We start from the raw sequence: 26009 nt of genomic DNA, 5'->3' as shown, positions 1-26009 counted from the left end.
GGGCATCTCTAATTGTGTTCTTTTCTAGACTACTTGTGCAATGACATTAGCTTTATTCAAGTCACTGGATCTCTCCTTTTTCTTTTCTTTTCCTCCACACTTCTCAGGTCCCACATTCAATTAATGGCCAAGTCAAATAGGTTTTACTATCATAACTTCATTATGTATGTTCTCTTCTTTCCATTTTCACGGCTATGGCACCAAATTAAAGCTTTAATTCTCTCTCTCTCTCTCTCTCTCTCTCTCTCCAGATCACTACCTTCAGGATTACAACCGAATTTAATCAAACCCAATCAGATCATTCCTCTGATCAAACACTTTCAGTGGACATGCCAATTCCTATCAAGGTAAGTGCAAATTATTTATCATGGCTAGAAGTGATTGATATTTCTCATTTTTTGCTTTTGATTGTGCATGTTTTATAGTCCAGCCATGACGCAGATAGTAATGCTCACCAAAGAATCTAACCCTCTCTACACTTCTCAGCTCTTTGCCGTTAAGTAGGACATATGGCTAGTTCTGGTTAATTGGCTGTTAGCAGAAAAGACATGGTTCTCTTCTGTGCCAGAGCACAGAGGAACAGGCATGAATTCTCCATGCTGCTTTATTCTCCTGAAGCAACAAAGAAAGCTGCACGTTTCAGATCATGCAGCTGCAAAATGCATTGTGAGCAAGAAATAAACCTTCCGTGTGTTGGTGTGTTCTTGAGCTACTGGGATTCTGGGGGTTAATTTGTAACCACAACACAACCTAGCCTCTCTAAACTGATGCATAACCAAAGTAGGGGAACTCACCAACTTCCATATCTCTTTGTGTTCTCCCAACCTTACACTAGCCTTTGTTTATCTGTCCATTAAAAACTTCTTTCTTATAACGATCCATTCCTCCAGCCCTCATCAGATTGCTCAACTTATTTAAATTTTATTGCTTCTTATAGAACCATCTTGAGCACCAGTCCTACCTTAGTGCTTCTCTTTATTTGCCCAATCAGATGTAATTTCTCTTCTAATCCTAAAGAAGATTAGTGGTTACTGTTTTGACTGTTCTCCACAAATTTTGTCTCCTATTGTCATTATTAGTATACGTGTTTTTCCTCTCAACTAGAAAGAAGGTCCTGTGAGAGTCTAAATCATGTATGTTGCTTAATCTGTGCAGCCCCTTGTATCTAAGAGTTGACTGAAAAATATTTGTGAAACTCAGTTGAAGACTCAGAAGTATGCATTATCATTTTCAAAATTTCTACCATAATGGCTAAAATAAAATAGGTTTGGGGTTTGGGGGGAATTGACTTTTGTATAATGATTTTTTTAATGCAAGTTCTGTTATTTTCGTCTTTTCCATTTCCATCATTAAATGTTGAACTTTTTTTTTTTTCCATTACTGTCCTCTTCAGATCCAGGACATCGCTTGGCAAAAATTAAGTGCTCGATAATGTCAGTGAATAAATAAAGATTAAGTATGTAAAGTATTACTATATTAAAAATCGAGTTAGCAAAGATTTAATTGCATACAAGACCTCTAGACCTGGAAAGAGCCCTCAAAATATAAGTTGACAGTTTTAAAGTTAACAGTGGCTTCCGAATAAGGAAAATGAAAACTAAATTTTGAAGAAGGTGTTCCATTTTTGCAAAGGATTCTTCTGTATGTCACCTCATCATTTGGTTGATAAAATCACTCTCTAAAGTAGACAGGTATCATCCCTACTTTAAAGTTGAAGAAACTAAATCCCAGAAAGGTTAAGTGACTTGTGCAAGGTCAAACAGCTGGTTTAAAATGTGCTCTTGGGTCTCTTAATTCTTTGTCCATTGGTTCTTATTCTGTGTTACTGCCTTTCCTTATCTAAGTTAAGGACCAGAAACATCTTTAGTATCATCATTACGCTTCTATAATGTGTTATCTTGGCAGCAGCAACTATTTGTAAGTAGCTGAAGAAGGCACACACACACACACACACACACACACACACCAACACACACACACAATTATACAAGCCGCCTCCAGTCTAGGCTAAAATAGAATTAATCCTGTGTTCATTGCTGGTGAATGCTGAATCCTTCCATATTGGTGTTTGTGTTTAAGAATAAGTCAGTATACACACTCTGTAATTGAATGTCAAGAAATATGAAAATATATTGTTTTATTGCTACTGTTCATTGATTTATCGGAGTGATTTATTGTCGATGGACATGCAGTACAACAAATCACTTTGCTGACACCATCAGCTGCCTTAACTAGGTTGTCAGTTCACGACATTAAAGGTAATGGATGGTGATTATTTTACAGTAATGGGTTTAATCAGCGCTTTGAATGACTTAGCAGTCGTGTCAGAATAGAGCCAACTCATCATTCATCAAGGCAGCATTTTGTTTACCAACATCATCTATAATTCATTTGATTGTTGACAATCATCAGCAAATAGCTCTCAGGCAAAGTTTTATCAGAGATGGAAATCTGCACAGCTGCAGCGTGCTAAACCACCCCATGGGGCTGCCTGAGCAGACACAGGTGGGGAGGGATACACTTGTCGTCAGCTCCAGAGAGGTGGCTTCCACCAAACTGGGCTTATCGCCTTTCTTGACATTCTCATGGATTGGATTCTTTCAGTTTACCTAGCTCCAGCCCCCCAATTTCACAGGGTCCTCCATTATCCAGAAAGACTTCAGTTAGGAAAATGAGAGGCATGTGATATTGTTGCTTCAATCAGCTCAGCCTAGCTAAACACATGGTCCTGATTGTGCTACTTAAAGCTGATAGAGTGGAAGCCTGAGCGCTGCATCCATTACTGAGGTTCAGACATGTGTTGGCAGGTGTGGTGACCCAGAGGGGTGGATGTAGCAAGTGTCTGTTTTCATAAGAGACTATAGGGCTATGTAAAGGAAACCTCAACTTAAAGTTATGGCCTCCTTTGGCCCTTTCAGTATCTCATACTTCTAACCAGAAAGAAAAATGCACATACATGCAACATTTGTACGTAAAATTTTAGTCAGCTTGCAAACTATCTTGCCATAGGCAGTAAAGTAGGGTGGTTAGAACCTCTGATTCTTAGTTGTCTGTATTCTCTACTGTATTTTTTATCTATTCATTTTCACACACAAGTCGAGCAAGAGACATAAGGGTGGAAAACAGGAGCCATAAGCAAGAATGGGGAAGGAAGAGTTATTCTGCAATCTGGGGCAGACTGCGACACAAGTTGCACTACTTTGGTCTTCTGTGTGACAAGACGTACTACACAGCACATACTTCTGATGCCATATAAACGTCCCAAGCATTGGTGGGGGTACAGTGCCCAGGGATAGGCAGTGGTGCCAAGTGGAAGATAGCAGCACCCATGGGAGTGGCAGCATGCATGCTCAGCAGAAGCAGCAGTGGGGACTAAAACGTGCCAAAGGACCTGTAGGTGCCATGGGCCCAGCATTACCTGGAACATGAGTTAGTAATTCAAAGAGCTGACCAAGAATGAAGAAGAGGAACAGAGACACCACTCAGTAGCTGTTAGGACAATTTGATTTTGAGCATGCGTAGGATATCCCCTAAGGACTGCCAGAAATTATTTTACTTAGGGGCAAGTGTTGATCATAAGAAGCTGGATACCCTAAGCCAGCAGCTGTGGGGAAAGAGCCAGGGAAGCCCTAGTCCACAATAACTAGAAGCATGTTTTTGGTAAAGTCATGGTTCCTCTTCTGGTATCATTTTTCTCCTCCACAAACCAAGAAAGTTAGGGTATGTAGACTCCAGTGGGCAAGGAGTGGGTGGAAATATCTCAGATAATCTCGTTGCTTTTTTCAAACTACACATAGGGTTTCAATGAATCTTAACAGAATCTGGGGTTGAGGTTTGGTGGATTCCAGGTAGGGTGGAGGTGGAAGAGTTGATGGTGTATGTATGTAAGTTGTTAGTGGGGACAGAATGCAAGTTTAATCTCTCCAGGTTATTCTGATCGATATTTCCAACTTTGATAGGCATTAGGTTGGACTGTCTCTAATTCCCTTTTAGTTTCCAGGATTCTATACAATTTGGCAGCATTAATTTCTTTAAGGCATCTTTAGTTCCTTTTATAGATCTATTTTTTCATTTCTTAGGTTGGTCCAAGCATCCTTAGTCATGGAGGCAATAAGCTCCTCTCAGTCAGATACTGTAGGGGAGATGTTAGACATGGACGCCACTCTCAAATGGTTTAAGAAATGAATACAGATATAATGATGACATTCACTGAGTGCTCATAATGTGATAAATGGTGTTCAAAGTGCTTTTGATGTGTCAACTCATTTAATCTCTCAACAAACTTATGAGGTAGGTTTGATCATAGATTGAAACAAATCCAAGCACACGCAAGTCAAATAACTTGCTGAAGTTTGCCCACCTAAGAAGTGGTGGAGCCAGGCTTTGAATGCAAGCCGTCTCCTCGCCATTCGAGTCCTATAGGAAGAGGATCACGATAAGGCAGGCAAACAACTGGGGAGCAACACCATAATGATAAGATCAGCACCACGATGATGAGATCAGCACCATGCCCCTCTGGCAGTGTCGGGGCACAAACATGGACACTGAACCCTGAAGGAGTGGCAGAGATGGAAAAAAAAAAAAAAGAGAGAGAGAGAGAGAGTATGAAAAAAGAAAAGGCTTGTCAATCCCACTTTGGATGCTGGTGGAAGAAAGTGATGATGCACCTTTTTTTCAAAATAAAATTGCTTGTTTAATAGCATGCACTTTAGTAGGTAAATATTCCATCCATTTTATCATCTGCAAAAAGCTAGGAAATCCTCAGACTTAAACAACTGTTGTAAAAAAGAGGAGACTATATAAAGGGAACTTTTACTGCTTTTGAAACAACTCCATTTCCTTACATCTCCATAATGTACCCGGAGCTGCCTGCCTCCCTTCTGGCTCCAGGAGATGTTACTGTGTAAGTCTTGTCTCCAACAAAGCTACCCTCTTTCCTCTCCAGATGATAGAAAGGATACTCAGGAAGAGGATAGAAGGGGAGGAGAAGGGGTCTTCCAAATGAGTTTGTTCTATTTGTGATGAGCAAAATCTACCCCTGCAGAGATGTTTCTTCATTTACTAAAATGCCTTCTCACCAAATGGCCTTCACAAATTTCCAAAGTGAGGTGCACCTGCTAAAATTTCTACTTGAAAGGAAGTTCTCTTACCAAAAAGTGGTGTCACTGCATAGGAAAAATGAGGACTGCTCTTAAGCAGGAGATCTGCATAGACCCGTCTCTCCTGCTGCTCAGGAAAAGATGGAAACTGGGATTGCTCCTTACCTCTGAAAATCCAAAGGCTCAACTAATTGAAATTTCAAGGCACTTAGATAATCAAAGCTTGTGTTCAAGTACCACACACAGAGGTCAGAGCTTCTGAGAAGTTTCAAATATTCAAGTAATCACAGTGGTCATGCAGGGCCTTCATGTATACAAGATAAGCCACTGAAGAACAATACAAACCAGGTGACTGAACAAGCTGCAAAAAAAGAAGATATAAGCCTGGGCTGGCCTAGTGAGGTGAGGCTTTGGAACAAAGGAAGTGACTGACCACAAAAAGGGTGACGACAATCAGAAGACAGAAAGCACAGTAGCTTTAGTTGTGGGAGTGTTACTAAAGAATGAGGTGGCCCTCTTAAGTATAACTTGATTTGGCTACAAGTATGTGTGTATATTTAAATCACTGCCTGAAGGCATTCTAATATTACTATAATCTTTGATGAATAACGCATGACTCGTGTAATTTTCAAACCTTCAAAACTAAATGGATGGGTGATATTTAGCAAAGTTGTAAGAAAAGAGCCATGGGGGTGTTGCAAATTTCTTTCAAAAGATTGAGGGAGAGAAGGACGACATTGTCTCTAAGTGGTATGTTTGCTATGAAATATGTATCATTCAGATATATTAATGGTTGAGCTAATTCCATGTTGTTGGATGGGGCCATATCCACAGAAAATTTTATTCGAACTCCTTCAGACTCTGTGTATGAAATGTATGTGTGTTAGAATGTGATCATAATGACGTATAAGTGGATTGTATATGGTTGCTGAGGAGTCATCCCTCTATGTATGCCTATCCCTTTCACATTGACTTTGGGATTAGCCCAGTGACTTTTATCAACCAGTGGGACACCAAGAAGCCTGATACAAGTGGAAGGCTTGATAGTCACCTGGTCTAACCTTCATGAGAATATAAGACCACGTTTATAGGGAAGTCCAGTCATCGAAATGTCCCATATAAGCCAGGTCCCAGGTGAGCCTGTAGCTCCATTTCATGGCATTCCTCCATCAGTGATCCCAGAAGACTGCAACAGAAGGCCTCCTTAGCCGACCAAATGATTATGAAATATACCATTTTGTTATTTTAAGCTTCTAAGTGATATAAGAGATACTGTATATTAAACCTGATGTTTCATTTAATATATTGTGAACAAACTGTGGAAAGAACCAAGATGCCCTTCAATAGACAGATGGATAAGGAAGATGTGGTCCATATACACTATGGAGTATTATGCCTCCATCAGAAAGGATGAATACCTGACTTTTGTAGCAGCATGGACAGGACTAGAAGAGATTACGCTGAGTGAAATAAGTCAAGCAGAGAGAGTCAATTATCATATGGTTTCACTTATTTGTGGAGCATAACAAATAGTATGGAGGACAAGGGGAGTTAGAGAGGAGAAGGGAGTTGGGGGAAATTGGAAGGGGAGGTGAACTATGAGAGACTATGGACTCTGAAAAACAATCTGAGGGGTTTGAAGCGGCGGGGGGTGGGAGGTTGGGGGAACCAGGTGGTGGGTATTAGAGAGGGCACGAATTGCATTGAGCACTGGGTGTGGTGCAAAAATAATAATACTGTTATGCTGAAAATAAATAAATTAATTAAAAATATATATATTGTGAACAATTTCTTATGTTCTTAAAACTCAAAACATTATTTTTAAATTATTTCATCATATTCCATTAAGATATGTACTATATTCCATTCAACTAATGCCTGATAGTTTGAGGTGATTACAATTAATTTTTAATGTTCATTTGGTGATTCCTTAAGGCCTCTTCTGTCTGTGGTTCAGAGAATAGAAACTTATTTTGAAACAAGTTTATGTATCATTGTATTTTAAACTATTTGGGAATGGTAGCTAGGAATTAGCTTGTTTTCCTTCCTAAGCTTTTGCATTGTGCATGGCAAATAGTTGGTGCTCAAAACATTTATTGAATGAAAAAATTAATAGATATATTTTATAAAATTTTAAAAAGCAGTTAACATCCTGCACATTTTAATACAGTGTCCAATCCATGCAAAAGGTAATGGGGATATGTTTGTGTTGGTGATCTCTCTTCCTTTCCCTCAGAATTTCATGCTGTCCCAAAGAACTGAGAAATGAATATTTCCTTTGAATTCAGTGTTGTCACATAAAAATTGTTATTTATTGTTAGGATGATTATTTCCAAGTCCCACTCTCTTAATGTCCCACTTAGAATGTAGGTGACAACTAGCTGGTGAATTAATTTGTACCAAATTGGTAGCTTGCTGTGTTTACCATCCTCGAAGATGTGTATGTTCATGAAGTAGTAGTTTGTATTTTCTAAAATTATATGACCTCACCCATATTCCAGTCTTCCTGGCAAGAAAATTCTTTGAGGTAATCTGCTGTTTTAGGGCTTTTGTTCCTTTGATTCTCTCTATAAATAAGATAGTTCAGATATGGCAACATTATATTTTTTGAGAAATTATCATCCCTCATTAAAGCTAATCCAGTATTCAATTTAGGTTTGAACTGAAATGTTTTAGAAAGGTAAAAGAATCAAGATAATAAATTCTTTTTTTTTTTTTTTTTTTTTTTGTATTAACCTCTAGGGCAACTTCTTTTGTATTTTGTTTTCATTGGATAAGGAGAGTGGGTTATAATCTTCATTTTTTAAATTAATTTTTTATTTTTTATAAACATATATTTTTATCCCCAGGGGTACAGGTCTGTGAATCACCAGGTTTACACACTTCACAGCACTCACCCAAGCACATACCCTCCCCAATGTCCATAATCCCACCCCCTTCTCCCAAACCCCTCCCCCCAGCAACCCTCAGTTTGTTTTGTGAGATTAAGAGTCACTTATGGTTTGTCTCCCTCCCAATCCCATCTTGTTTCATTGATTCTTCTCCTACCAACTTAAGCCCCCATGTTGCATCACCACTATAATCTTCATTTTTAATTAGGTTTTAGAGTATATGTAATCCCTAGGTTAAAGCACATTACTCATGTGTAATGGAGAAAATGGACAACCTGAAGGATGTCAGCTTCAGACTGAAACCACTGTTCTAAGTGATTTGGGTAACAACACTGTGAAGGAGGTCCAGAGCTTCAAAAGGCGTTCTTGTAATTTCAGACATGGACCTGCAAAATTCTTTTCTTCCCTGCCTCACTCTACTTTTCCATCGTAGCCTCCTCCCTCTTGGGGAAGCAGGGGAAACAGAACCAACAGTAATTAAGCACAGCCTCTGACCCCATGAAATAGACCCAGTTGTTCACATTTCACAGCCAACAAAATGGAGACTCAGTTGAATACAGAGAAATGGGTTCTGGACCTGACACTCGGATGCTAGTCTCTTGATCCAAAGCATGTTATTTCTGAAGTGGAACGGTCAGAAGGCCTAGATTCTGGTCGTGGTTCTCGGAATGCCTGTGAGGTCTTGGGTAAGCACATGAGCCTTGGTTTCCTTATCAGCAGAAAAATTGCCACCTTTCTTACCTATTCATAGGGAGAACATTATTTTCCTTCCTGTTTCATGGGGTGACAGGATAATGGTTGGGACTATGTTTTAAGAAACTGAAATATTTTATAGAAATATACTGATTGAATCTTGAGATTTTGAATGAGTGTAAATCATCTAATGACTGGCCCACAGGTGGTAGGTACATAAGCGTTTTGGCCATCCTCATGAGTAAGGAAAAGGACTCTTTAGGTTGTCTCTTTGAACTGAGCCTCCTGGTTTTCTGTTCCATGGTGACTTATTGATTTTCTTTTCTTCCTGCCTCAAAGCAGTCCTCGGGAGTCTTTTCTTATATAACAGAGCTGAGATCTATCCACCAAGAACAGTTTTTGAAGGGAGAGAAAGTGACATACAAGAAGTGGTGCTTAGGAACACATCCTTTGAATCTGGTGAGAGAACTGAGGTGAATTGTCTGATTTCTAAGCTTAGAGTGAGCCCATTGTTTGAGTGAGTGATTGCAATTACTGACTTCCCTGTGTGTGTGTTTACTGAGTCAGCACCCCTCCTTCTGTCCTCTGAGTGCTTGGGCACCTTACCTTTACTTTCACAATTTTTCTTTCTCTGCAACAGGGTGCCTGTTTTTATCTTATATATTTTTGGGCCAAGAACTAGCACTAAACGATGAGAAACATGTTGGCTGTCGATTTACATTATGTTTAGTGAATTTATTAATAGTGGTCCTTTAAACTTCACACCTGCAAAATGGGGATGTGGTGTTTGCTCAGGTCTCTTCATTCTGAATATTGAGAAAGTGTTTGGAGAACTTTTGAGCTCCTCTGAATCACACTGATTGCCTCCAGTGTCTTTTTGTGATGGTAAATACTGGTTCAGTGTTCCACTTTCTTTCCTCCAGAGGCAATATGCACGTTGTAAAATAATGTAATGTGTCTATTAGGTTGAACTGTGTGAGAAAAATAGTCAAATAGCAGCAATTTCATATAGTTCAACCTAGTATTTCAAGTGATTATTTTTCTGCATACACGTTTAACTTTTGTCATGTGGACTAATTCATATCTATCATGCCTCCCTAAAAAGAAATATCATCATGTGTTCCTATCGATAGGTAGTATGAAAGAATTTGGTTTCCTTCTTCTTCTGTAGTCTAGAGTGATTATTCATCAGATGAGCAGCTCGTGAACTTGACCCAGGTGATACAGTCAGGAAGAAATATAGTATCGCCATTTTGCAGGTGGGCAGGTTTGCAGCATTTCAGTGTGTGGCGAGGTGGGAAGCGGTGTAGACAGTTGCTGGTGGTAAAGAAGAAAGGACAGGGGCAGGGGGCAGGAATGACACTGTGTCCCAGGCCAGGTAACAGTGCAAGAAGGGGTGTGGGAAAGTCCCAAAGCCTTTTCTTTAAGCCTTTTCTTCTGACTGTTGAGAAGATACCCACTGAGACTAGGGAAGCCTAAACTCTGGAGTACAGAGAGTCTTTGCTTCCAAGCCCCACTCTACCCCCAAATGTTATCTTCTCATGATGAAAGCAGGTTTTGGTGATGGTTTTAACGGTGACTTGAAATCTCCCTGCTTAAGGTTTATATACATTTTTTTTCCCCATTAACTGTATTTCTTTCTGTAAATTAATTTCCCAAATTCATGTTAGTGTTACAGTGCCTGGGGACTATGTTCAGTGAAACCCATGTGAAGAATAGTGGAACATTCCTGAAGCCATGGCCTAGGCCCTGAGTGGCAGCAGTGGTTTACCACCACAGTCGCTCCATTAAAGAGGAATTCACCATGTAGTACAAAGCAGGCAACTCGGGAGAAAATGAAATATAGAGGACTTGGGTGATAACTTTCTTGTTGTTTCTTCTCTTTCCATTTTGTCATGCTTTCAATACTATTGTGCTGTTTTTCACTCACAGATACGAGTGTTTACTGCCTCTATAGCATTAATGATTGTAAGAATGATAGCAAACATTTATTTAGCATTCTTTTTTTTTTAAGATTTTATTTATTTATTTTACACACACACACACACACACACAGAGAGAGAGAGAGAGAGAGAGAGAGAGATCAGGTAGGCAGAGCAGCAGGCCAAGGGGTGGGGGGGGGGAAGCAGGCTCCCTGCTGAGCAGAGAGCCCAATGCAGGGCTTGATCCCAGGACCCTGAGATCATGACCTGAGTTGAAGGCAGAGACTTAATCCACCCAGGTGACCTTTATTGAGCATTCTTCATGTGGCAGTTTCTCTGCTAGAAGATCAACATGCTTATCTCACTTAATCCACACAAGATTCTTATATGCCAGGTGTTACACAATTAGGAAAAGCAGAACCAAAACACATATGCTGATTTGTCCAGCAGCAAAGGCAGGTTCCTCCATGAGCTCTGTGTTCTGCCACTCTGATGAGCTTATGCAAGGACAAGAGGAGGCATCCAGCTGGACGTTGAAGTGACTTCTGAGGGAGGAATGAGAGGAAGGGTGTGGAAGGCTGGTGAAACACCCAGGCACTCTTGGCCTCTCTTTATAGGGATAATGCTCTGCATTCCTATAGCCAGGTTACCAGCTAATCTGCCTCATTTATTCCACATTGACTGCCCATTAATTTCCAGGTGATCCTCTGTTTTTCCATTTAGAAACCCAAAGTATTTCTAAGTGAAATAAGATGGAGAGCCACACAAACCTTCATGCTCTGTGTCTTAAAGTTCAAAACACTGGCATTAAAACTTAAATATTCCCCTGGCCTTACTGGCCTAATATTTCTTCTCTTACATTGGTTTTGCTCACCTTGGAGATGGAATCTGAAAGTAGATTAAATGATTTCAGAACCTTTGTTACTATGGTGACCTAGGATGGTGTGTGTGAGATTCTTCCCATCAAATCTTGACACTGAGAAGTCTGCCTGTTTGTCACTGTCTCTTACAGAGCCTCATGATGTGATAGAAAGGATAATGTATGGGAAGAAGGGTTATTAGAGACACCTTGAAAGAAATGGAGCTTTCCCCCTGGCCTCTGTCTGCTTTTGAGAGGTTCAGATGCGGATAATTCTGTGGCTTAGGTCCAAAGCCTAATGAAGACTGAAATGGTTTAAAGTCTGATAACCGCACTGTTCTGTTCATTTATGAATGTGGCCCAAAGCATATTCTTAACTTTCATCTTGCTCTAGAGATCTTAGTTTTTAAATACTGTCTCTCTAAATGATGATTCCTATATCTATACCTATATCCCCATCAAGAACTTCCTGAAACTCCATACTTGAAACTCTAATGCCTTCTTGACCAGCATTTCAGATAAGATACAGGACATCCAGTTAAATTTGAATTTCAGATGAACAATAAATAACATTTTAGCATGAGTAAATACAATATTTGGACATAGGTATTAAAAGTTGTTTTTTTCTTTTTCTTTTTTTTTTTTTTTTGTTTTTTTTCTGGGCGCCTGGGTGGCTCAGTGCGTTAAAGCCTCTGCCTTTGGCTCAGGTCATGATCCCAGGGTCCTGGGATCGAGCCCCATATCGAGCTCTCTGCTCAGCGGGGAGCCTGCTTCCCCCGCTCTCTCTGCCTGCCTCTCTGCCTACTTGTGATCTCTGTCAAATAAATAAAATCTTAAAAAAAAAAAAAGTTTTTTTTTTCTTCTTAAATTCAGATTTAAACTGGATATCTGTGTTTTACTTGCTAAATCTGGTGACCCTACTCCTCATACCGATGCTTGTATTTAGATAGCTAAAAAAAATGCCCCAGACTTATCATGTCCTGAGCAATACTCCCAATTTCCTCACCTAAACATGCTTCTTCCCTCAGTCTTTTTCAAATCAGTGAATGACTACTTCTTCTGATTCAGGCCAAAACCTTCAATCTTTCTCTCCCTCTCTCTCTCTCTCTCTCTCTTTTTCCATACCTATATTGAATCCAATTGTAAATGAATTTTATTCTATATTTATTTTCTGCCCAAAATCTGACTACCATTGCCACATCCTTGTTACTATCTTGGATCAAGTCATAGCCATCACCTGCAGGACTATTCAAATAGCTACTTTGCTTTTGTTCTTATAATTCCTTTTCCACCCTGAAGTCAGGCTGATTCCTTAAAAATAAAAATCATAGCATGTCAGAAAACCCTAGTTTTGAGTAAAAGCCAAAGTGCTCAGAATTGTCCAAAAAGCCCTGTGTGCTTAGCTACCCTCCCTTTGTTATAACTTATCCTTCCTCATCCTCAAACTTTCCTCCTCTGCTTGCTCTATGCACATGGACTTCCTCATTGTTCCACAAACACACTAAGCAAACTGGACCTCAGAGACTACGCTACACTCTCCTTTGCTGGAATATTTTCATGCCTCATACACATGATTCCTCCCTCATTACATGCTTCAGACTTTTAAATGTCTTGAAGAATCTTTCTCCTCTGCCCCCTCCACCTTATTCTCCAGCACTCACAATTCCATTTACATTGTTTCCTTTTTCTCCTTGGATTTGTTTACCGCCTACATGTGTTCACTTTTTTTGTTGTGGTTTGGTCCAGATAGAATGTAACCTCAATGAGGGTAGGGACCTGTACTGTTGAGCCCCGGAACTTAAGACAGTATCTGGCTCTCTGAAAATCTGGTGAATAAATGAATGAAGTTAGCAATTATCTTTGCAGTAGTCAAATGCAGGGAAAACTCACAGAAGAATACATGTATGTGTCTGTTGGTTGAAATATGCACATCTGTGTGTAGGAAGATGCACATGGACATGAAGGAGTAATCATCTTTGTGTATATGTGAGGATCTCATATAATCTAGTACGCTTAAGTGATAAGGATGCCAGAAGAGCCACCTTTCCTTCTCTGGTCTCTTCTCTATTACTAGTAATTTATTTGTATCTTTGTCTAATGCTTTGTGAGTCTACAATCAGAATTTATTATTTATTTATTTTTGCTTTCATTATTTAAAGACTGGGGAGATTTTTCCTTAGTATTTTGGGTAATGGTTCCTTGAGTCATATATTAATAGTGAAAACTGTTTATCCTGGCTCTTTTCTTTTCTCTGACATCTGCATGCTTTCTTTTAATCACATTCCCATTACCCTCTAATTATGTAAAATTATGTTATATTAAGTCTAATTTCTGCTGGTAGCCACAGGGTGGCATTCATGTTCTTTGCTATCACTTTAATGACTGATAGATTACAAGGTCACTTTGAGTAGATAAATAGCCTATAGATCCTTTCCAATGAGGTTCACATTCTGATTTTTCATATTAACACTTGTAAATTGCAGAAATTATTATTATTATGCTCTCCCACCTGCACCTCCTTTTGCTCCTAGCACCTCCAGTGCCTTCCTGCAGGAATCCAAGATGACTCTATCAGGTGGCCTTATTTTAATATTTGACTCAAAGAGAATCTAATGAAAGCCTGCAACTGACTTGGTAGGCATTTCAGCTCAGCCGTCACGGGAAGATTTGCCAGCAGCTGTTAGCACCAGGCTCTGACTGCATGCTCGCTGGTAAACACTAATCTGAATAGCAAGTAGTATTATTTACCCCAGCCAGTTTGTGCCACTCTAGGTAGATTCTCCGCGCTGGTCCTTGAGGCAGGAAAACCATCTTTTTAATATTTAAACATGGCTTTGATTATTAAAAGAACACACGCACACGCAATGTTTACATGAGGAGGTTCAGTTCTAATGTAACTTCTGGTTTGTGCTTTTGGGACACAGAGCTTATCTCTTGTGCTTTTAACACCAGATTTGGGCATTCGTTTATGCATTCTTTTAGATAACTCATTTTCATTCACTAACTTATGGTGAGTCATGTGTCATATATTTTATCACATTTTATCATATTTTATCACATTCCTCAAGTATTATTTTTCCCAATTTACAGATGAGGTCAATGAAGATGAGCAAAGTTAACAACTGGTTGAAGGAAATACTAAAATAAACTAAAAGTGAAATAGACGGTTTGACTCTTTTTTTTTTCTTTTTTTTTTTCTCTTTTTATATCCCCATAGTTCAGGGGGTGACAGAAATATCTCTTACCTCCAGGTGCCCCAGAGCCTGAAAACCTTTCCCGTTTTTTCACTATCTCACATAGGGTTATTATAATAGGGGCTTTTCTGGCCTTCTTGACTTCAACCTCTTCTCCATCCTATCTGTACTGTATTTCCTCCTTCTGCAGTCAGCTTACTAAAACTTTGATGTCATTTTCTTTTTCTTAGAAAAGTGGGATCTCCTTAAAAACTCAACTTATTTTTTTATCTCCCACTGACCCTTTAAAATTCATTCACTGGAAATTTTCTCCCCCTCCCCCATGAATTTTCCAGGGACTCTTAGGTAAGGGAAAGCCCTGTGGTTTCCTTAAGCCATAAATATAAACTCAAAGAAAGGTGGGTGTTAAGGAGGGCACATTCATTTTGTATGGAGCACTGAGTGTGGTGCATAAACAATGAGTCTTGGAACACTGTAAAAATAAAATTAAAGAAAAAAAGCTGGATGTCTATTCTAGTATATTAAGCAAGACTTCTAACTTCAACCTTTCAACCTTCATTGAAAGGAAAGACTTATCCCATCTTCAGGGAGAGAATACAATCAGATTCATCCTTCTGGCTTGCTCACCTGTTCTCCTACTTCCTAGATGCTCTTATTGAGATTTCCAGGATTATAGCGCATGAAAGAAGAGGAGTAGTAGAACAGAGGGTTCTTATTTGGCTAATATTATTAGAAGAGAGTTTTGCCTTCCTGACACCTGAAAGATACATGAAGTGACTCTCCTATGGCTTTTGTGGATTCTTCAGAGACTCCCTGTCTGGGCCCACAGACTGTAACTCCTTTCATTTGGGAATACCTTTCTTTGACTTGCTGTTTCTTATGCCCCTCATCATCTTGTTTCTGGCTGTCCACATCGCATAGAATCTCTATTGGAATTTCACTGGCCCTGAAAGCACTTTTGATGCAGGATCATTTTAAACATGATCCTAAGCTCATATTTTTACTATAGGTTCCATATCTGGTCCTAGCATTCATGCATCTTTGTTCATCACTGTGAGTGGTTAATCCCAAGATAAAGCATTTTACTCTGCTACTAGAAGATGCCTTAACAGTCCTCTCCTCTTTGGATTCTTTTACATGAGTCAGCATTGTTCCTCCATGTTTTCCAGCTGCAGAGAATGTTTCTCAAACTCTCAGACTAGTTTCATAAATCCTTTCTCTGGGTTTGAGAAAATTCACATTGCATTCCTGTCAACACATTTTTGTCTTTCTTCTAGGCCAGTTATCTAACTGGCTCTCTGACCTGTTACACCTACATTGAAAAATCTGCCTCTTTGTTTAAACACTTTTTTAAAAAATATTTATTGTTGGATGCTCCAAGTTTAAATTCCATTATACATATTTGAAAAATATACTTAGAATCCAACCTTTGGAACTGGTAAACTAGTAGCTGAGACTAGTAATACCATTGAGGACAAAACATAAACCAATTTTTGTGTTTTAATCTGCTGGAAGGCCTTGGAGAACTAAAATATAACAGCATCTTGGAGACCACTTTTTTTTTTCTTTATTTTCAGCATAACAGTATTCATTATTTTTGCACCACACCCAATGCTCCATGCAATCCATGCCCTCTTACCGAAGAGGCACTTATTTGCTGTTCAGAAAAGACATCTCATAAGAGGAGCAGCCCTTTTGACAGCTTAGAAGGGCCAACAGAAGTATAGGAGTTTCCCTGAAAATCCGAAAGAGCTGTACCCTTGGTGGAAGGACAAAATTGCAACCTGGCTATTGCAATTGTGCTGCAGAAATTTGAATCCTCTCAGTGACTTGAGAATTCTCAAGTCCTATAATTTTATTAATATAATTCCTGATTGTAGGACCCACAGGCACCAAGTGAAACCAAGTGAAGTCCCCTGTCAAGGAAATGAACATCATTCTAGACCCCAATTAATCCCATAAATATTTTTAAAAAATACACATGTGTTGTGATGAACACTGGGTATTACATGTAACTAATGGATCATTGAACACTACATCAAAAACTAATGATGTACTATATGGTGGCTAAGTGAACATAATAAAAAAAATACAATGTCTGGCACAGAAACAAAGAACCAGATGTATGCAGATTAAAAAAAAAAAGTGAATGGAAATAATAGAAACATCAAAAATAGAAAACAGGCTCCCAAAGGCTCTAGATACTGTAAATGAAGTATTAAAATTTTGCTTTTTTTCTTCAAAGAGACAAAAAACAAGATACAAAAATGTTTAGTAGAAAACATGACATTCTAAAAAGTGACACATGCTTAACTGACTGAGCCTTAGGGTGGCTCAGTCAATTAAGCATTTGCCTTCAGCTCAGGTCATGATTCCAGGGTCCTGGTACCAAGCCCTGCATCAGGTTCCCTGCTCAAGATGAGTCCAATTCTCCTTCTCCCTTTGCCTGCTTTTCCCCCTACTGTGCGCTATTTCTGTGTCAAATAAGTAATAATAAAAAACCTTTAAAAAAAAGTGACAATAGGAAATGAAATAATATAAATTTTCAGACTACAAGTATAATAAAAAAATTACAAACTCATTGGATTTGTTAAATGCCATATTAAACATAGATGAGAAAATTATATATCTATAAAAAAGGACAGAGAAACGAAAGAATAGAAGATGTAGGGGAATGGGCAAGAGAATGATGACACAGCAAAATCTAATATATCCTTACCACGGAGAGAGGAAAACAGGGCAATCACATTTGAAGTGTTAATGACTAACAATATTCTAAAACTGATGAATCATGGATTCAAGAAATCCAATAAAACTATAGCAAAATAAGTTAAAACTAATCAATACCTAAACAAATGACAGTAGAATCACAGAAAAACAAATCCTTTTAAAAATTTTAGAACACTGAAACAATAAAATAAAATTAAAAAAAATTAAAAAGTGAAAGATGAGAAGAATATATTGAAATTAAAAGCTAAGTTCTTAAAAGCGTTATAGCTTTTAAAAGTTAAAAGAGGACACAGGTGCCTGGATAGCTCAGTTGTTTGAACATCTGACTCTTGACCTCAGCTCAGGTCTCTATCTGGAGGTTGTGAATTCAAGTTCCACACTGGGCTCTGCATTCAGTGTGGCGCCTACTTAAAAAATTTTAGTAAAGGGCAATGAAGCAGTACATTCAGTGTGTGAAAGGTAATCGACAACCTTAATTTTAGCCCAGTGAAGTGTTCTTTGAAAATGAAGTTGATCGTGACAGCTAAATGAAACAGTTGATCTTGGATTGTTTCTACATTAGAAAAGATAATGCTCTGAATGATATTATTGACACCATCAGAAATATTTGAATATGTACAGTAGATACTTAACTATGATCTGAGGCACTAGTCTCATCTGTGAACTTACTAAAAATGCATAATCATAAGCACCATCCCAGACCTAATGAATTAGATTCACATTTTAACAAGATATCCACGTGATTTGTATGCACACTAAATTTTGAGAAGCACCATATTAACTGTATCTTATTTATGTTAAATTTCCTGAATTTGATGATTTGTAAGACAATATGACATTTCAGGAAATGTTGTTCTCTTAAGATACGTGGTGAAGTACTAAGGGTTAAGGAGTCATGATATTTGTAATTAATTCGAAATGCTTCTTTAAAATGGCCAATGATAAGTAAACATACATAGTGGCAAATAATATATGAATATATGTTATTACTGTGAGGGAGAGTGCAACATTTATGGTAGTTATAATTAGTGAATCTAGGTGAAGAGACAAGTGTTTGTTGTGCTATTCTTGCAATTTGGAATAATTAGTTTAGAAAAAAATTTATGAGGTTTGAAAATATACATAATCTGTATCACAAGTCCACTGTTAGAAATGTATCCAGGAGGGGCGCCTGGGTGGCTCAGTGGATTAAGCCGCTGCCTTCGGCTCAGGTCATGATCTCAGGGTCCTGGGATCGGGTCCCATATCGAGCTCTCTGCTCGGCAGGGAGCTTGCTTCCCTCTCTCTCTCTCTCTGGCTGCCTCTCTGTCTACTTGTGATTTCTCTCTGTCAAATAAATAAATCTTTAAAAAAAAAAAAAAGAAATGTATCCAGGAAAAATTCGTGCCTGTCTACTAACAGACATGTTCAGAGTAGAATGTTCAGAGTACTATTGTTTGCAATGATCCAAAATTAGGAACACTTAAATTTCTATTAACAATAGGATGGATAATTTATGAGATAATCACATAGTAGAATACTATATAGCAATGGAAGTAAATTAACTATAGTTATAGACAATAATATTCGTGATTTTCACAAATATATTTCACATTAAATGAAAGAAGCAAGGACTAAAAAGAATGCATAATGTGTAGTTCTGTTTTAGCTGACAGATGTGTAATTAAGGGTAAAATTGTAAATAAAAGTAATTTATTTCTATGCATTTATTTGTAGGAGGGGAGGAGTTGGTTAAGGTTTGGAAAGAGCTTTTTCAACATTGTGTGATGGTAAGAGCCTGGACCTTGAACTGGGAGAGGTTCCATGGATATTTGCCTTAAAATTCATTGACCTAAACATTTACATTTTATACACTTTCAGTATATGTGTTTTATTTCAAGACAAAAATGTCTAAAGAACGAGAAGGAAGTAATCACTCTGCTTACTGGATGGCAAATGGATTTGAAGAGTTCAGAACGGAAATGGGGAGATAGGAGGAATTTGCCATAGTCTGTGGCAGAGGGTGGTGGTATGCACCAGCATGATGGCCAGGGAAATGGAGCTAAGTGGATGGATTCCAGTTAGAATTTAGAGATAGAGCTAATGAGACTCATTAGCAGAATGTATGTGTTAAGACTGAGTCTTACTCCCCGCAAAAGGAAGGTGTGAAAAACAGCATCTCAGTTTTTAGATTGATTAACTGGACAGCTGGTGGGGCACTAAGATGGAGAAGAACGTGGAAGGAACGATTAAAGGGAGAAACCATGAATTCATTTTTGGAGTTTATACAGAAATAGGGTATTGGAGACTGGGACCAAATCTCAGGGCACTCTGGAGAATGTGGTGTCATAGAAGGAAAGAGAAGAGTGTTTCAAGAAGGAGAAATTAATCAAGCAAGGTGACGACAGAGAAATGACTTTTGAATTAGACAAGATGAAGATTATGATTGTGGCAAGAGCAAGTTTGGTGGAGAGGGTGGTAGAGGTATAAGCTTGTTTGAAGTGAGTCAAAGGAAAAATGGAAGTGAGAAAGTCAGAGGGCAAGAACGAACGGGCTACTCTTAAGACATTTCGTGTGAACATAAACAAGATAAAATAGTGTAGTAGTTAGGCGAGACATGGATGTCAAAAACATTTTTTTCTAATAAGGAAGAAACAAGGGCCCATTTCTAGGTTGATAAGAATAATTCGATGGAAGGAAAATGATAACACAGGAGAAAGATGGAATACTTGCAGGGATGAGGTACTTGAGCAGAAAAGAGGTTATGGGTTTTATTGAGCATCCATTATGTGGTAGGCATTGTTCAAGGAACTATAGGTATTCAGCATGAAAATTCATGTTCTTCCTTCAAGGACAGCACAGAGCAGTAAGGAGAGAGAGAGGAGTAAACTACCAATTGCAGCACCATATGCTGTTAATATACAGGAATGCATGGAGTATTCCACGACGGAGCTCCTAAGGGATTCTTGGGAACAGTGAAGACTTCCTCAAAGAAATTATACTTAAGTAGAATCTTAAAGGGTTAACTTAAATCTAAACAAAATTGAGAGGGTTGTTACAGTAAAAGTTCTTTTGCAAGTTCACCACTGCTAAATTTCCCAGCTTTACCACTTGTCATAGTATCCCTGCCCCCAATGGGTAGAAATGCATTCACACTGGTACACACTGGAACACCTGGTATTTGTTTAACATGTCATGTTATTTTATAATGTGTGAACTGTTGCTCTGTGAAGTGTTCCCTCTTCTTTGGTGAACTTCTCTCCACCTTGTAAGATTCAACTTAAAAGGCACTTATTCTCTACTACGCTTTTCAACTGTGCAGACAAAAGAACTTGCTCTTGCATGTATGCTCCTATGGCATAGAGTGATTGTGATTTTTTTTTTTTTTTTTAAATGGAGGGACTCTGTGCCAGGCTCCAGGAGCCCAGCTGTAGCTTTGCCATTTCCCAGCTGTGTCACCTTGGGCCAGATCCTTAATCTATATGTGTCCCAGGTTCCTCCTTTCTAAAATGGGAGTAATCAAACTTATCTGCTAGAGTGTAAGAGAGAGCTCAGAAAAAAAACGAGGGAGGTACAGGGGATATAGAAGCAAGGAACACCCAAGATGAAATTTTCAGAGTTTGTGGTTTGCCTGCAGTTTGGCCCTCCTTCCCCTTGACCAGTTTTGGCCACTTGCCCCAGAGAAGAGATGAATATACATGTTGGAGGGAAAATTCATCCTGATTTCTATCTTTGCAAACATAACTACATTGACTATGAATTGTATGCAATTCTAGAGATGAAGCTGGTTTTATTTTTGACAAGATCTTTTTTGTTCTCTGCATCTCTTTATTTTTTTTTAAGAGTATTGTCCACTTTGCCAGTTTGTTCCCATAGAAACCACTGAAAATTTACAGCTTTTTAAAGTGGGTCTGAGAAGAGGCACAGGTTGTGGCTATGAAATGAGTTTATACTGCAAAGCACTTAAAGCAGCATCTGATACATGAAAAATGCTCGATAAATTTTTGCTATTATTACTCTAATTATCTATGTTTTAACCCTGTGATGATAAGAATATCTCTTATTTATATTTATCTTTTATGTACTGCCACTCTTCTGTCACCCAGCCACCTGCCCTTGCATGACATGAAGGAGCTCAAGAAAGACATATTGTAAGGGGTAAACGAACGAATTTCCCTCCTCCTCCTCAACTGGTTTTATAGCAAGGTTCTTCTCTTGGAATGTCCTTTGGGCTTAGCAGACATTTGGACATAAAGGACTCAGGGCACAGTGCTATTTGACTTTTTAAAAAAGTATTGGTCTCTAAAGATTTCTAAAATGACAGGAACATTAGGAGAGAAGGTACATTGAATCCTTTATACATTAGTGTGATTGCTAACAGGATCAACGGTTGCCAGAATAAAACAAGCTCCAAGAGTTGAGTTTCATTCTCTGTAACGGCATCTTTTCTCAATACTCCTGAACAATAGTCAGTCATTTAAGCTTAACTTAAAAGTAGATCAACAAGAAACTTCTCTTTGGGGAGAATGTGAACATTGGATGCCAGAGTGGGAGTAAGACAGAACCTAAAAGATGTAGGAAGGGTGGGGAATGGGCAGAGAAGATGGAAAGAGAAGACACTCAGGACAAAAGGTCCAGATCTTGGGGGTTTGCCTGCAGTTCCTGCCCTACTTCCTCTTGGCCAGCCTTACCCACCTTGCTTGAAGAAAGTGTCACGTATGAGCTGGAGAGAAAATTGGCTCTAATATCTGCCTTTAGAAATCACACCATGTCACACCCAAGTGACATGGGTATGATTTTATAAAGAAAACTGGTTTTTATTCTTTGACAAGGTCCTTTATGTCCTTTGTTTTCTTGCTCTTTCTCTCTCTCTCTCTCTCTCTTTTTTTCCCCAAATGCATTGTCCATTTTACCAATTTGTTCCCGTGGACACCATTGGCAATTTATAGGTTATTTAAGTGACTCTGATAAGAGGCAGTAGTAATATATAAAGCCCTGACGTGGGCTCTAAATAGCAAGAGTGCTCTGAACTGCCCATTTCCACCTGTCTACTCACCACTTAGCAAATAAAGTTTACAATCATAATTTAAAGAACACTAGACTTTTTTTTTTCCCCTGGATGTCAGTAATTGGAGGGAGGTGAAGGCTTTCCAATCCCTACCTTTTGGTATATTATAATGGAAGCTGTGACCAGTCTAAGGAGAAGTGGACATTTCCCAAAGAACCTTTGGGTCATCTGGCCCACTCCTAGTTCTTAGTATTTATTCTTCTTAGGACAGCTAGGACAATGATGGCTCTTAAAATGATTACAAACAGTAGTGAAGAAAGAGCTAGGGATTTTGTCCTTTAATAATGAAGGGGGTAGATGGATCAGGGAAAAGGTGGTTGCTGACAGCTTCGACAGATGGATACCAAAAGTTAGAGGCAATCTCTGCATTGCAGGGCACCATTGCCATAGCACCCACAGCAGAGGAAGCAGAGTGGGTGAGCTGGGTGCCAAAGAACTGACTGGCTCAAAAGAAAGGGTTTCCTCCATTCACATAAGTGTACCTCCTATTCCATTTCTATCCCCTATCTTCAATAACAATGATGCTTAGACACCAATCCCATATTGCTCGGGTTTTATTAGATGGGATAATGTAAAGAAGGCTAAGATTGTTAAGCAATAAAAGAGGGAAAAAAAGGAACAAATAAAAGAGGAAAAGGAAAAAAATAAAAGAAATAAAAGAGGAAATAAGAATTATTTCTTATTCTTAAGAAATAAAAGAGGAAAAAAAGAAAAGAGAAAAAAAAGAAATAAACGGTAAACTATAGAAATGGAGATAGAAGGATACCTAGAGAGGCACGGAGATAGAGGGATAGAAGGAGAAAAACAAGTCAATAATTTCTAGTGGTACATATTTTAACAACAACAACAAAAAAACATGGGTTAGCCATCTAGCATTTTCCCAGCATTCTGCTAGGTACCGTGGGGGGGGGGGGATTGAAAGTCAAAATTTATTCCTTGGAAATTTATAATAGATGAAGGAAAATTTGAATGTCAAAACAAAGTTTGTTTCTCTAATCCCATAGGTCATTTCTATTGGGGAAGAAAGAGTTAAAGCCAGAATAATGGTAGATGGGAAGTCATACTTTGGACAAGGCCAAACGGTCCTGAAACTACAGCCTCTTTTATTTATGTAGATGAGTTCTGAGCAAGTATCAATGTTCATCAGAATGTTCTGTGGTCAAATGCTTTGGAAAATAAAGCTGAAGAACATTGTTCAGACTCTGGTATGGTAATGGTGTCCTAACGCTGGCATTAGCAGTTATACCAGTTTCCCTGTTTTAGGCCAAATACTTGCTCTAATGTTAAGTTGGAATCTTATTTATCAGTACCAAGAGGTGACAGAATGGAGGAGCTCAGAAGAGGTTAATGGCCATGCGGAACCACTTCAAGCTGTTCTCACCAAATAGATGTTCTGCTCAGCTCAGTGTAGAAGATGGGTGGACTCTAGAGAACTCTTGTCTGGTTCCTCGCCATACACAAACGGATGAGAATCTCTACGAAGTATGGAGATGGCACTCTTACGGTTTAGAGTGCTGAAACACGTACGTTTAATGGTATGATTTAAAGGTTACTAAAATACTCACCATTTATCAACTCCAGTAGCTTGAAATTGCACTGTGATTGTAGGAGGTAAGGGGCTCTGAGTAAGTGACGTAACAGAATAATTGAAAAGACACTTGGGGCTTTGGTGTACATTAATGATGATAGTAATTAGATAAAAACAAAGATCTAGTGAGAGTAGGGGGTTCTGAATCTCACTAAGGAGCAAGAGAAACTTCTAAAAAAGGCTAAAGGTAGATCACCCTTTTAAGAAACCTGAAGAACAAGCTAAGCAGGCCAAGCGGGTAAAATATCCCGTGAATTATGGACTCCTCTACAAGATGCTGAGAAACTTGTCTATTGACAATTTCACCAGCTAGACAGAAGACACGCAAACAGATGAGTAGCCGGATAAATATTGCATAGAGTAATTATGCACTGGCTATAAATATGGTGAGTTGATGTTTTCTGCCCTCAGGGAAGTGCAGTTAAGATTGGGATAGCGATTTTGATGAGAAGGGAATCAGAACTCAGGGAATCTGAGTTCAGAATTTTAAATAGCCCTGGAGACTGGGCCATCATAATAAAGCATTATACTCCACCAAGGAGAATTTTATTTTCCTGTGTTACTCCCCTGAGGTTTGCATGTGAAGAGGAAGTTAAGATTCTTTCCAGCCTCTTTGTTTTTAGCAGCAAAATTCCTTGGGCTATGATGTCCATTTGTGTGACAGTATTTAGCCATAGGCAGTCTGGTCTGGTTACTTTTTTCTTTGCTTAGATGCTCCATTGAAGTAATAATAAGATTAGCTTCAAAAACCCAAACATCTTGACCCCTGTCTTTGCTAAAACTTATTCTCTAAATGTTAGGGAAGTGTAAATTCTGAGGCTAAATCCTGTGTTGTAAGGAGGAAAAAAAAAAAAAAGAACCCTAAGTGCACCTCAGAAAGTTATATCTCTGCTGGTGATTTATGTTTTCTGCTTTGTAAACGGTGATAGAAATATGGTCCTAGATATAAGGATAAAGTGTAATATCCTAGTGTTAGAAATATATATCCCCAGTGTAAAATTTCCCCACTCTGAGTTGCTGAGATCTTGGTTAACTATTTCTTTTCTTTTATTCTTGAAAAATCTGTTTCCTGTTACTATGTGACATTCATAGGTCAACAGTGATGGTAAAAATATGTGCCCTCACTTGATTGTCCTAAAGGAAATGAGTAAAGGAAGTGATTCCTATTGGTATGTGATTTTATCTATTGTGGGTTAGTTTCTGGGGGAGAAGAACAGGACGCCTGGGGTCATGCTCACATTGCATGTTCTTCTATTCCTCTACATTATGAGGGTCCTTAGACTATACCTCTACTCATAAATATTCCTTTGGTTCCTTACCACTTTCTCTTTTGAGTCTAGATTTCTTACCATGGCATCCAAAGTTCTTCATGATATGGCCCCAATCAGGCTAAACCTTATTGTACCTTTCTGTCCACTGATCACTCATCCCTACAATCACCTCCAGTGTACCACACCTTCATTTCTTCTTGCTTTAGAATATTCTGCCCTCTTTGCTTGGAATGCCATTATGTTGCTCTCTTTATAATATATCATTTTCAGGTCTTCCAGACTTACTCATTTTTAAGATCCAGCTTAAAAGTTACCTCTGTGAAGTCTTCCTAAGTGACTCTCCTGATACCGATGTCAAATAATCCATTTACTTATTTCTTTTCTAATAAACTGGCTCACTCCAGGTTAAGGATGGTTTCTCAGCCCCTTTATTCCTCACAGCCCAGCAGAATTCTTAACACATACTAAGCACCTACTAGGGAAAAAAATGTGAAAATAATAGATAGACTCTAGTAGAATACAAATATTTATTTAAAAAAAGGAACAACTACATTAAAAATTACATATGTATTTTTGGACATATAATTCATATTTAATATATGCAGTTACATTATCCATATTTATTTTGTCACTGGAAAATATAAATTTAAATTCAGAAGAAAATCCCCAAGTCTACTCTTTATTGTTAGTCCATAGAAGAACCTCACATTTACAT

The 26009-nt window shown here is 38.5% G+C and overlaps 1 long non-coding RNA gene across 1 annotated transcript in view; it reads left to right on the top strand.

Annotated features, from left to right (window-relative positions):
- Nucleotides 1-255: 255 nt before the first annotated feature.
- LOC309872671 overlaps nt 256-26009 on the top strand; it is a 141721-nt gene continuing 115967 nt past the window's right edge. The window contains exon 1 of the long non-coding RNA XR_014316048.1: nt 256-347. This is a non-coding gene — a long non-coding RNA (uncharacterized lncRNA). The remainder of the gene's footprint in view (nt 348-26009) is intronic.

The sequence above is a fragment of the Mustela nivalis genome (genome assembly GCF_964662115.1).
Source record: "Mustela nivalis genome assembly, chromosome: 8".
NCBI classification, from domain to species: Eukaryota; Metazoa; Chordata; class Mammalia; order Carnivora; family Mustelidae; genus Mustela; species Mustela nivalis.
The sequence above is the reverse complement of the archived record's forward strand: the minus strand, read 5'-3'. Positions and strand labels throughout refer to the sequence as shown.